Source organism: Salvelinus sp. IW2-2015, linkage group LG15, assembly GCF_002910315.2.
Source record: "Salvelinus sp. IW2-2015 linkage group LG15, ASM291031v2, whole genome shotgun sequence".
Taxonomy (NCBI): domain Eukaryota; kingdom Metazoa; phylum Chordata; class Actinopteri; order Salmoniformes; family Salmonidae; genus Salvelinus; species Salvelinus sp. IW2-2015.
The window spans coordinates 15,257,509-15,269,709 of NC_036855.1; the positions used below are offsets into that span (position 1 = coordinate 15,257,509).

At 42.3% G+C, this 12,201-nt stretch overlaps 1 protein-coding gene across 1 annotated transcript in view; it reads left to right on the top strand.

Moving 5' to 3' along the window:
- The window catches only part of LOC139028854 (uncharacterized), a 43,386-nt gene that overhangs the window by 29,314 nt on the left and 1,871 nt on the right, over positions 1 to 12,201 (top strand). The window lies entirely within an intron of this gene.

Consider the following 12,201-nt stretch of genomic DNA (forward strand, 5'->3'; position numbering starts at 1 on the left):
GTTGTCTGTTCACACTGCTATGCTTTATCTTGGCCAGGTCGCAGTTGCAAATGAGAACTTGTTCTCAACTAGCCTACCTGGTTAAATAAAGGTGAAATAAATAAAAATAAATAAAAAAAGGTAACCGATTTTTTGAGGTGATTTGTTTGACAATTTGATGATAACATCATGATTGGTTGTGTTCATGGCACATTAAAAGTTAATATCTTTTTTTGCGTGTTTACAATTGCGTGTTTACTATAAAACCCATTCCAGAAATGTTTGCATGCACAGCCAAGTCAAAGGATTGCAAAATGCGACTAAATGGTCTGTAGCCCTTCCCCTTGACTTAATGTAGCTATATTGTAATCAAAGTTCTGTCATAAGTAATGGTCTGATAGGTTGCAGCAAGCTAACTAAACTCAGCAAAAAAAGAAACGTCCTCTCACTGTCAACTGCGTTTATTTTCAGCAAACTTAACATGTGTAAATATTTGTATGAACTGTCGTGTCTTTGGCTATGCCAGATTAATTGCTATGACATGCTATTCTATAAAATAATTTCTCCGTAATTAATATCACCTGATTGAACTAATCATGTAAATGTAATTAACTAGAGAGGGACACCACGAAAGAATATTTATAGAGCTGTTATCTTCCGAATAAACTCTTAAAGATTTAGTAATATTTTACATCCATAGCCGTCAATATTAATCGTCATCTTACTTCAGTCTCATATTCTGAAAGTTGTAAATTCTTGGTTATCTGCAAGAATCCTGGCTAACAAGTTGAATCAGCAATACAAAATTGGGTTTAATTATTTATTTACTAAATACTTAACTAATCACACAGAATCACACATACACAATTAAATCATAACTTGATTACAAATTGCCGTCATAAAGGAAAACGTCCCTAGCGGGRGGAACAGATATGACAGCTTGTTCCACAAAGGAAAGGGGCGGGATTGTAGTGAAAGAGCGGGAGACTGGAACAGAGGCGAAGCTGTGCTATCGTAAATACAGTATCTTATGCATTCTAAATTACCGCCCATTTGGAAAATGCAATAAATATTTACTCTGAGCTGCGCTTCAGTAGGTTGGTGGTAGATGGAAGACCGGGTTGCCAAACCAAGTCCTCTGTCCTTTGAAGAATGTCTCTGGTGGTCACTGTCGTAGTAACGTCGTTGTGTAGTAGACGGGATACTCTGACTGTCCTTCCTAACCTGCGTTTGTAGCAGCTGTTGCTAACTCAACGGCTAGGAGGTATCACTTCTGTAGTGAATACGAGTTCAAAGTTCATACCATTCACAACCAAAGTCCATGCTGAWGTTGGCTTAGTTCTGTAGTTATTATCTGAACCATTCTGACATCGGATCGTCATCCTAATGTACCCGGAACAGGAAGTTATATTTTTGTCAATGGCTTTTTATAGTGGAGGGAGAGGGGTGTGTCTGAAAAGTTTATTACCCATGTCTCTTCCCAGGGGCGGGCCACTGGTTGAGCAGAGGCCCAAACTTATGAAAACCCAAATCTCTCATTTGGAAGCTAAAATTACATTTAATCTCTTCACAAATAATTTAATATTTAAACATTTGAATTAAACAACAATTCCATGTGAATCAGATACCTCTGATGTTAAGACTTTCCACAGTAGAGTTTATGTCATTCTATCATTGATGAGAATGTGTCAGAGGGCAACCGAACTGACATAATATACCTTAAGTACCACCGCATATGTTCAGTTGGTCGGATTACCAGAATATAGTTCATTTCCCCCCAACTTCTGATGTTCCCAGAATCTCTATGTTAACCAAGGGGTTTTCTTATGTCACATCAGTAGGGAAGAGGAACGGGGGAGGGGGGAAAGAGGTATTTATGACTGTCATAAACCTACCCCCAGGCCAACGTCATGACAGAACATAACAAGATTCAACAACTGAGACATAAACTGAACAAGTTCCACAGACGTGACTAACAGAAATTGAATAATGTGTCCCTGAACAAAGAGAGGGGGGGTCAATATCAAAAGTAACAGTCAGTATCTAGTGTGGCCACCAGCTGCATTAAGTACTGCAGTGCATCTCGTCCTCATGCTGCACCAGATTTGCCAGTTCTTGCTGTGAGATGTTACCCCACTCTTCCACCAAGGCACCTGCAAGTTCCCGGACATTTCTGGGGGGAATGGCCCTAGCCTCACCTCCGATCCAACAGGTCCCAGACGTGCTCAATGGTATTGAGATCCGGGCTCTTCTCTGGCCATGGCAGAACACTGACATTCCTGTCTTGCAGGAAATTACGCACAGAACGAGCAGTACGGCTGGTGGCATTATCATGCTGGAGGGTCCATGTCAGGATGAGCCTGCAGGAAGGTACCACATGAGGGAGGAGTATGTCTTCCTGTAACGCACAGGGCTGAGATTGCCTGCAATGACAACAAGCTCAGTCTGATTGATGCTGTGGCACACCGCCCCAGACCATGACGGACCCTCCACCTCCAAATCGATCCCGCTCCAGAGTACAGGCCTCGTGTAACGCTCATTCCTTCGACAATAAACGCGAATCCGCACCAAACACCCTGGTAAGACAGAACCGCGACTCGTCAGTGAAAGCACTTTTTGCCAGTCCTGTCTGGTCCAGCAACGGTGCCCATAAGCGATGTTGTTGCCGGTGATGTCTGGTGAGGACCTGCCTTACAACAGGCCTACAAGCCCTCAGTCCAGCCTCTCTCAGCCTATTGCGGACACTCTGAGCACTGATGGAGCTGATTGCTGCGTTCCTGGTGTAACTCGGGCAGTTGTTACCGCCATCCTGTACCTGTCAGGTGTGATGTTCGGATGTACCAATCCTATGCAGGTGTTGTTACACGTGGTCTGCCACTGTGAGGATGATCAGCTGTCCGTCCTGTCTCCCTGTAGCGCTGTCTTAGGCGTCTCACAGTACGGACATAGCAATTTATTGCCCTGGCCACATCTGCAGTCCTCATGCCTCATTGCAGCATGCCTAAGGCACGTTCACGCAGGTGAGCAGGAATCCTGGGCATCATTCTTTTGGTGTTTTTCAGAGTCAGTAGAAAGGCCTCTTTAGTGTCTTAAGTTTTCATAACTGTGACCTTAATTGCCTACCGTCTGCAAGCTGTTAGTGTCTTAACGACCGTTCCACAGGTTCATGTTCATTAATTGTTTATGGTTCATTGAACCAACATGGGCAGTGTTTAAACAGTGTTTAAACCCTTTAAAATGAAGATCTGTGAAGTTATTTGTATTTTTACGAATTATCTTTGAAAGACAGGGTCCTGAAAAAGGGACGTTTCTTTTTTTGCTGCGTTTAGCTAGCATTGTCAATATATTGGAATGATGTGCTTTCAGACATTTCTTGAGGCTGGTAGTATTTCCCCCTTCAACTTGTGGGTGCAAACACTGTCTTCTCCCATAGAAACGTTTCAAAAATATTGTAATCAGATTACCGATACTTTTGAAAAAGTAGAGAATTACTTCTAGAATTTCTTTCGAGTTTAGAACAGATCTTTGCAGAGAAAAAAGGTGCACGAAACAATTGCCTGTTTTCTTAATTAACGTCAGTCATTAACCGAAAAAGTGCTTGAGCTTCCCGCCTGAGCAACATACATGGTCACAAAAGAATGCAGTGCAATGCAGTGCTTTTTTTGTATGGCGTTTCAAAGAACAATGTATTCATAGAAGTTTAAGGGCAGGAATGTAACAGTTCAATGCAAACTGTTTGCCCATGGTAAAGCCGCTGTCAACATTCAGAGATTCGACTCGAACCTGAAGAAACAGGATGATGATTGGTAACTTTAGGTGTGGAGCATTAGCTTGCTTTGCTAGCTAGTCTTTAGAGACAGACAGGTTGTCTTCACAATGTTCCAGCATAGGTCGGAGATTTAAGAGAGTACTATACTAGCTAGCTTGTTAGTCAGATTTCTAGCTAGCTAGCCTGTTTAGTTTGCTAATTTGCTTGCCAACTCTCCTACACTATGTGGTATGCTGCTCACTTAAGGTTGCTCTGTTGGTAACTAGCTACTGTAGTTAACAAGATATCATAGCAAGTATGCTATTGTGCTAATTTGTTAACAATTTCGTTAATTAAATATATTTTAACTAAGATAAATCAGTTGTAGATAGTTGGGTGAGATTCACTGGGCTACATAGCCTAGCTAGCTAGCTAAATCAAACGTTTAAAAAACATTTTGAAAGCTAGTTGCACTCTGTAACCCAACATAACAAGATGCTCACTGTCAGGGTTGTTTGTTTCAAAAGGGTGGACAAAAGTTGGGTAAAACTACAATCCTTAATTGAAACAATAACAAGGTGCTCACTCCACTGTTGTTTTACTTATACTTTAGTGTCATAGTTAAGTAATTACTTTTTGTTTTTTCAGAGGATGTATAACAATAACTGGAAGACCCTGAGCAGGAAAAGGCAGCCAAATGACATGGAGGAGTGCAGTGATGCACAGCCATCTACAGATGGCCAAAAAAGGACATCTTGTACACCATTGAAACAAGCAAAACTACAACCAGGAGGACCACACACCTCACAAAGCCGGGTTAATCACCTGGTATTTGACTTCATCATAGACGATATGCAACCCATTTCACTATTGGAGGTACCTTCATTCTGCAAGCTAGTAGAAGGAATCAGTGGTGGGAGAAAGGTCATGTGTAGAAAGACTTTGATGCAACGAATTGAATAGGAATTTAAGTCCATGAAAGAAGCTCTCTCCACCAAACTCCAGAGCGCAAAGTCAGTCTGCACCACAGCAGACATCAGGTCTGCCCATAACAGAAGCTTCTTCGGCATGACATGACACTGGATCAAGGAGGACACCTTGGAGAGGAAGTCAGATTCTTTGGCTTGTGCGAGACTGAGAGGACGTTATACATACGATGTGATTGCTGTCAAGTTAAGTGAAATATATGCAGACTTTTAAATTCAGCACAAATGAGGGCCACAGTAACAGACAATGGAAACAACTTTGTAAAGGCATTTTGGGAGTTTGGTGGCAATGAAGAGGAGCAAGATGAGATGGATGATGGAGTGAGGTTTGATGATGTGGGTGCGATTCTTGAGGAGGTTGAGCAATAACTTCTTTCTCCCTCCACATCAATGTTGTGTGGCACACACCCTCAACCTCATCGCCACCAATGAGGTAGACAAAGCTGCATCCCAAGGTCCATCACAAAGATTGTACAGAAGTGAAATGTCAAAATGTTCCAGCATTTGGAACAAAGCACACCGGTCCACATTAGCTTCAGAGGCAATAGAGGTCATTGCAAGCATGAAAGTAACTGTGCCATGTGTGACAAGATGGAGCTCAGAGTACCGTGCCATCTCCAAACTCATAGCTCTCACAATTGACCAGCTGGGGCAAATCTGTGAAGACCTGGGTGTGAGCAGCAAACTACATCCTCGTGAGATTGATTTTCTCAAGGAGTACAGTACAGTCCTACAGCCACTCACATTCTCTAATGATCTTCTTCAGAGAGAGAAGTGTTTTCTTGGCTTTCTTATCCCAACAATCCTAAGCTTCAAGTCTAAGTTCGAAGTCTAAGCTKTCAGAGAAAATGCCTCTCAACCCTGGAAAGAGAGAGGAGATGCAGTTTCTATGGAGAACACACACTCCGAAGAGGTTGATGAGGGAGCATAGAACGAGTCTGAGTCAGAAGACACATTTTTTTGTGTTCGGAGATGCAACAACAAGGGCCAGTGGCACTGCAGAGGATGAGGTGAGGAAGTTCCTTGAAGACAAAGACAAGTCTTTGGACTCCTTGAAATCGTTCCCCGATAGTCCTGAACTTGTTTCTGAAGTACAACACTACTCTGCCCTCCAGTGCCCCAGTTGAGCGCCTTTTCAGCTATGGTGGAAACCTGTTCACCCCTCAGTGAAACAGGATGTCTGATGGTCATCTAGAGCATGTCCTCTTGCTGCGATACAACAGCAATTTCTGTCTTCAATCATCTGAGTAAGCTAGCTTCAGAAAAGGCCTACTGTAATGCCATGTCTGATATGTGGGTTTATAGCACCTAGCTGCACTGTTTTTGCTTAAACTTAAAAAACTACTTGGTGGACTAAATGCGTGATTACTCTGTGCATGTTGTAAATAAAAAAAWWAAAWWAWAAAAAAAACGTCATATTTCCATTTCTCATTTTAGTCACTTAGCATAAGCATAAGTCCAGAGCGACTTACAGTAGTGAGTGCATACATGTTCATACTTTTTTGTACTGGTGTCCTAAGGGATAAGCGTTTAGCATCATCCACGTTGCTGTGTTACTTAAGCCCTTACTTATACCTGGTTTTAACATGTATCCTTTGTTCTGCACATTGTGTTTGTGCCCACATTTTTAGACAGGTGTACATGATTAAAAGACGCATTGTGGTCTGCTTGTGATCAGATCTTATAAGTGTAAATGGACAAGATCAGAATGAAGGACACATGTTAGAGGCAGGTAGACAGGGCTTAAATACATTTTTGTCACACTTTTTGTGTTGTGCCTCTGCTTAGTGGCTCAAACATCCTGCAATAAATGTTGTTAAATTGGTCATCTTTTTTTTCTTCTTATGTGTTTTACGGTTGAAGTAATCCAAAAGTAACTGAAAGTAATCAGATTACGTTACTGAGTTTAGGTAATCCAAAAGTTACGTTACTGATTACAATTTTAGACAGGTAACTAGTAACTGTAACATATTACATTAAAAAAGTTACCTACCCAACCCTGCATTCGGCCTTGTTTGAATCAACAGGATAAGTAAAGTGGCTCTAAACATCACCCCTTTTTTCAACCATGAGTGTGTACCATTGGGAGAGTAGCCATGGTGTGTGCTTTATTTGCATCAATGATTTGTGCCGCCAGATTGGAGAACGGTTGCCGTGCAGAGAGGTGACTCGTGATTGACCTGGGCATGGTATTTATTTTTCCACCGCATTGCAACATTGCATTGAGAAAGCCTTACAATTCTGCTAATGTCATGCATACTTTTGATTGGACCAAACAAATAACACTGAAAAGCTCTCAATCTCCAAAAATGCTTGTCCAGTCCACTTACTAGTAAGATTTTAGTCACAGAGACAATTTAGTCTTGTCTCATTTTTTTCGTCAGCCGAAAAAAACATGTTTGTTTAGTTATAGTTTTTTTCTGAGTCCACTTAGTCAGTTATCGTATCTTCAATTGCCACTAAAAATACAGTAGGTGTAAATATTTGTCTTTATTTTCATTGACGAAATGAACACCGCCTGACAGTGAGATGATAAGGAGCTGCAATAGAGGAGGGAAGGATAGGAGGAGTATTGAAGAGGAAAGCCCCACTTATTAACAGGGCCCTGAGTTTTTCCTGGTCTGATCACATGCTCATGAAATAAGAATCTTCTATCAGATCAAATTTTATTTGTCACGTGCCAAATTCAAGAGGTGTAGACTTTACCGTGAAATGTTAACTTACGAGCCTTTCCCAACAATGCAGAGTTAAAAAGTAAGACACATTTGAGATAGTAATACAATAACGAGATGTGTGAGTCCAATGAGTGTGCATAGAGCCAGTGTAAGAGTCAGTGCAAAAAAAAGGATCAATGCAAATAGTCTGGGTAGCCATTTGATTAAGTGTTCAGAGGTCTTATGGCTTGGGGTAGAAGTTGTTCAGGAGCCTTTTGGTCCCAGACTTCCTGCTCCAGTACCGCTTGCTGTGCGATAGCAGAGAGAACAGTCTATGACTATGACTTGGGCGGCAGGAGTCTTTGACAATTTTTAGGGCTTTCCTTTGACATCGTCTGGTGTAGAGGTCCTGGATGGAAGGTAGCTCAGCACCAGTGATGTACTGGGCTGTACGCACTACCCTCTGTAGAGCCTTACGGTCGGAGACCGAGCAGTTGCCATACCAGGTGGTGATGCAGCCAGTCAAGATGCTCTCGATGGTGCAGCAGTAGAACTTTTTGAGGATCTGAGGCCCCATACCAAATCTTTTCAGCCTCCCGAGGGGGAAGAGGCGTTGTCGTTTCCTCTTCACGACTATGTTGGTGTGTTTGGACCATGATAGGTCCTTAGTGATGTGGACACTGAGGAACTTGAAGGTCTCGAGCCGCTCCACTATAGCCCCGTCGATGTGAATGGGGGCGTGCTCGGTTCTTTGTTTCCTGTAGTCCACGATCAGCTTCTTTGTCTTGCTGACATTGAGAGAGAGAGAGGTTGTTGTCCTGGCACCACACTGCCTCCCTATAAGCTGTTTCGTCGTCTACCACCATCGTGTCATCTGCAAACTTCATGATGGTGTTGGAGTTGTGCCTGGCCACGCAGTCGTGGGTGAACAGGGAGTACAGGCACGTACCCCTGAGGGGCCTCTGTGTTAAGGGTCAGCGTGGCAGATGTGGAAAGGAGTGGGTGTGCCGAAAGATCTCTGCTATAGGTTAGACAATTTTGATTGAGCAGTGTTTTTTTGTCCCTTCCGTTTCTTACAACACAACTGTCATACATTGAGCTACCGTACCGCAAGAGTTTGGACTTCTGTTTTTAAGCCTTAGGATGAATCTGAGTCGTATTTTACTGTTAGTTTTACACAAATAATTGTACATTTTCTGTTATAAAACTGACAATTCTTTATTTTCGATTAAAAGTATTTATGATTGGTGTACTGTTACTTCATATGTTGTATGCGTGTACTTACTGTGATTGTCAGTGATATTGGCTACTAGGTAGCGCTTCCCACGCCGTTGCCAGACAGTAGTGCTTGTCAAGCTGGAGCGAAGGGCACTGTGTCCCGGTGTTACCATTCATGCCCTCCCCATTGAGTAGTAGATTGTATGTATGCTTTATATCAAGGTGACATCTAGATGGTTATCAATATTAGTTATTTATTTGTAGGCTGCTATCCTACTTTAAATGAAATTGGGTGAGAGAAAAAATTGCCAAGTTAGCTACCTCCGGCGACACGACCGTGATACACAGTAAGAATCATTTCAAGTCGGCAGGCTGGCCGATACAACACCGGTGCAATGGTTGGCGGCTTATCAATTCGTCATGCAGTCCAATCAGCCACGCAAAATGTTCTTGAGTGGCAACAAATCTATCCAATTAGCTGATTCTATTTCATACACCCACTCCTTTCGACACACCCACTCACCCATACTCTGGTCGCCCTATTGGGCTGCAGCTACACATACTTGATCGAGTTGCAGAGGGATGTTTTCAGTCCTAGGGTCCTTAGCTTAGTGATGAGCTTGAAGGAAACTATGGTATTGAACGGTGAGTTGTACTGAAGGAACAGCATTCTCACATAGGTGTTCCTTTTGTCAAGGTGGGAAAGGGCAGTGTGGAGTGTAAATGAGATTGTGCCATATGTGGGTTTGTTGGGGCGGTATGGGAATTGGAATGGGTCCAGGGTGTCTGGGATGACAGTTGATGTGAGCCTTTCAAAGCATGACCAGCCTTTCAAAGCATTTCATGGCTACAGATGTGAGTGCTACAGGGCGGTAGTCTGTTAGATAGGTTACCTTGGCGTTCCTGGGCACAGAGACTATGGTGGTCTGCTTAAAACATGTTGGTATTACAGACTGCGTCAGGGAGAGGTTGAAAATGTCAGTGAAGACACTTGCCATCTGGTCAGCGCATGCTCTGAATACGCGTACTGGTAATCAGTCTCGCCCTGCGGCCATGTGAATGTTAACCTTTTTGAAGGTCTTACTCACATCGGCTATGGAGAACGTGATTGCAAAGTTATCCAGAACAGCTGTTGCTTTCATCCATGGTTCAGTGTTGCTTGCCTCAAAGCGAGCATAGAAGGTATTGCCAATTTGCCTGTTTGATAGTTCATTGGAGGGCGTAGAGGGATTTCTTATAAGCTTCTGTATTAGTGTCCCGCTCCTTGAAAGCGGCAGCTCTAGTCTTTAGCTCAGTGCGGATGTTGCTTATAATCCATGGCTTATGGTTGGTATGTGTACATACGGTCACTGTGGGGACGACGTTGTCGATGCACTTATTAATGAAGCCGGTGGCTGATGTGGTAAACTCCTCAATGCCATCGGATGAATCCCGGAACATATTCCAGCCTGTGCTAGCAAAAAGTCCTGTAGCTTAGCATCCACTTCATCGTACCACCTCCGTATTGATTGAGTCACTGGTACTTTGTTTGAGTTTTTGCTTATAAACAGGAATCAGGAGGATAGAGTTATGGTCAGATTTGACAAATGGAGGGCGAGGGAGATATTTGTATTAATTTCTGTGGAGTAAAGGTGATCTGGAGTTCTTTCGCCTTTATTTGCACAGGTAACATGCTGGTAGAAATTACAAATCACCGGCCACTAAGAGCGTTGCCTCTGGGTGAGCATTTTCTTGTTTGCTTATGGCCCTATACAGCTTGTTGAGTGTGGTCTTAGTGCCAGCATCGGTTTATGGTGGTAAATAGACACCTATGAAAAATATAGATGAAAACTCTCGTGGTAAATAGTATGGTCTACAGCAGGCTTCCCCTACTGAATTTGCCCTGTGGGTGGTTTTATTTGGCCCCTGAAGTTTTCTGAGCAAGAAATAAAATATTATTGGGCATAAAACACTGTAAAAACGCTAGGAAATCAGCTCCAAGTTATTTTAATTTAAGAAATATGTTCCTAAGTATTCCCACACATAATAAAGAGACACGTGATCGTATATGTCACGCCCTGATTAGGGTGGGCATTCTATGTGGTCTATTTCTTTGTTTTTGGCCGAGTGTGGTTCCCAATCAGAGGCAGCTGTCTATCGTTGTCTCTGATTGGGAATCACACTTAGGCAGCCTTTTCCCACCTGTGTTTGTGGGTAGTTATTTTCTGTTTAGTGTCTGCACCTGACAGAACTGTTTTTTTTTCTTTCACTTTATTATTTTGTTTGAGTGTTTTTGAGTAATAAAGAATCATGAACACTTACCACGCTGCGTTTTGGTCCATGCCTTCTGACYAGAGACGTTACAGTATACAAATGTAAGCAAGGTTTGAAATGATTACGTTTTAGTCAAACATATCTCTTTGGGCTACAGAAAACAATCATCCCGCAGCTGAATCTAGTTGATGATCCCTGGTCTACAGGTCATCATGAGGTATTCTAATTCAGGCAAGCAGAACCTCAAGACATCCTTAATATTTGAGATTGCGCGCAGGCTGTTGTTAACAAAGACACACACCACCCTCTTGAGTTTACTCGATGCTGTCCTTCTGTCCTGTCAATGTAAAGAAAATCCAGCTAGATTTGAACTATCTTCTAAATCGAAGTGTATATGCCTATCTTTACTGCTGAACAGTCAAGCAACTGTAGGAAACTTTCAAATCGCAGACTTACTCAACTCCCAACATGGATTTGTTGAGTAAATATTCAAAGAATAACTGCCACTTTTTTTCTTAAATGTATTTTATGCAAAGTTTATCCTAGTTCAGTGTTTATAGTTTAAAGGATAAACATGTTCATACAAAATGATCCCAGCTGCATGGGATCGGCGAGATTTTGACAAAAGCATGATTTATTTTCCTTCACCTAAAATATAACTTTCGTGTTCACTATCTACTTCTATTATACCTGTCAAATGAAAGTATACCAAAACAGTGTGAAGGCTTCAATCTGGTCTACTGCAACATGGCACACGCAGCAATAAAAACCAAAACACACATTTTGCCATAGCCTCATAAAATAGTAGAAAACTATTTGTACGAGGTGACAGTAAACAATTGTGTTTGTGGGAAGACAAAATTGTAAATATTATTTTCACCACTAGAACTTATTCCCAGGCTTCTGACTGCATGTGGAATGTGGTKGTTTTGCTGAACCAGTGGAACTGTGCCGATAGAGAGAGAAGAAAAGATATCAGGTTGTTAGATAGTAAACAAAGTCCTAGTGCCCTCCAGCCCTTTCTCTTTGTGATGGGGCATTAAGGAGAAAACCGTTTGCTGAGATGACACAGGATGGCAGGTGTCAGGTGAGAGAAATGGGAGTCCGTCTGATCCTCTCAGAGATAGAAAGAAAGGTAAAGTCAGCAGTTACCTGTCCTGGGTGAGAGGAGAAAACCCAGATCTCAGGGAAACATAAAGGTGTATCTACACACTATCACCAACACTGTGTCACGCCCTGACCTTAGATATCTCTGTTTTCTTTATATTTTGGTTAGGTCAGGGCGTGACTAGGGTGGGTACGCTAGTTTTTGTATTGTCTAGGGTTTTTTGTATGTCTAGGGTTTTTGTAGGTCTAGGTGATT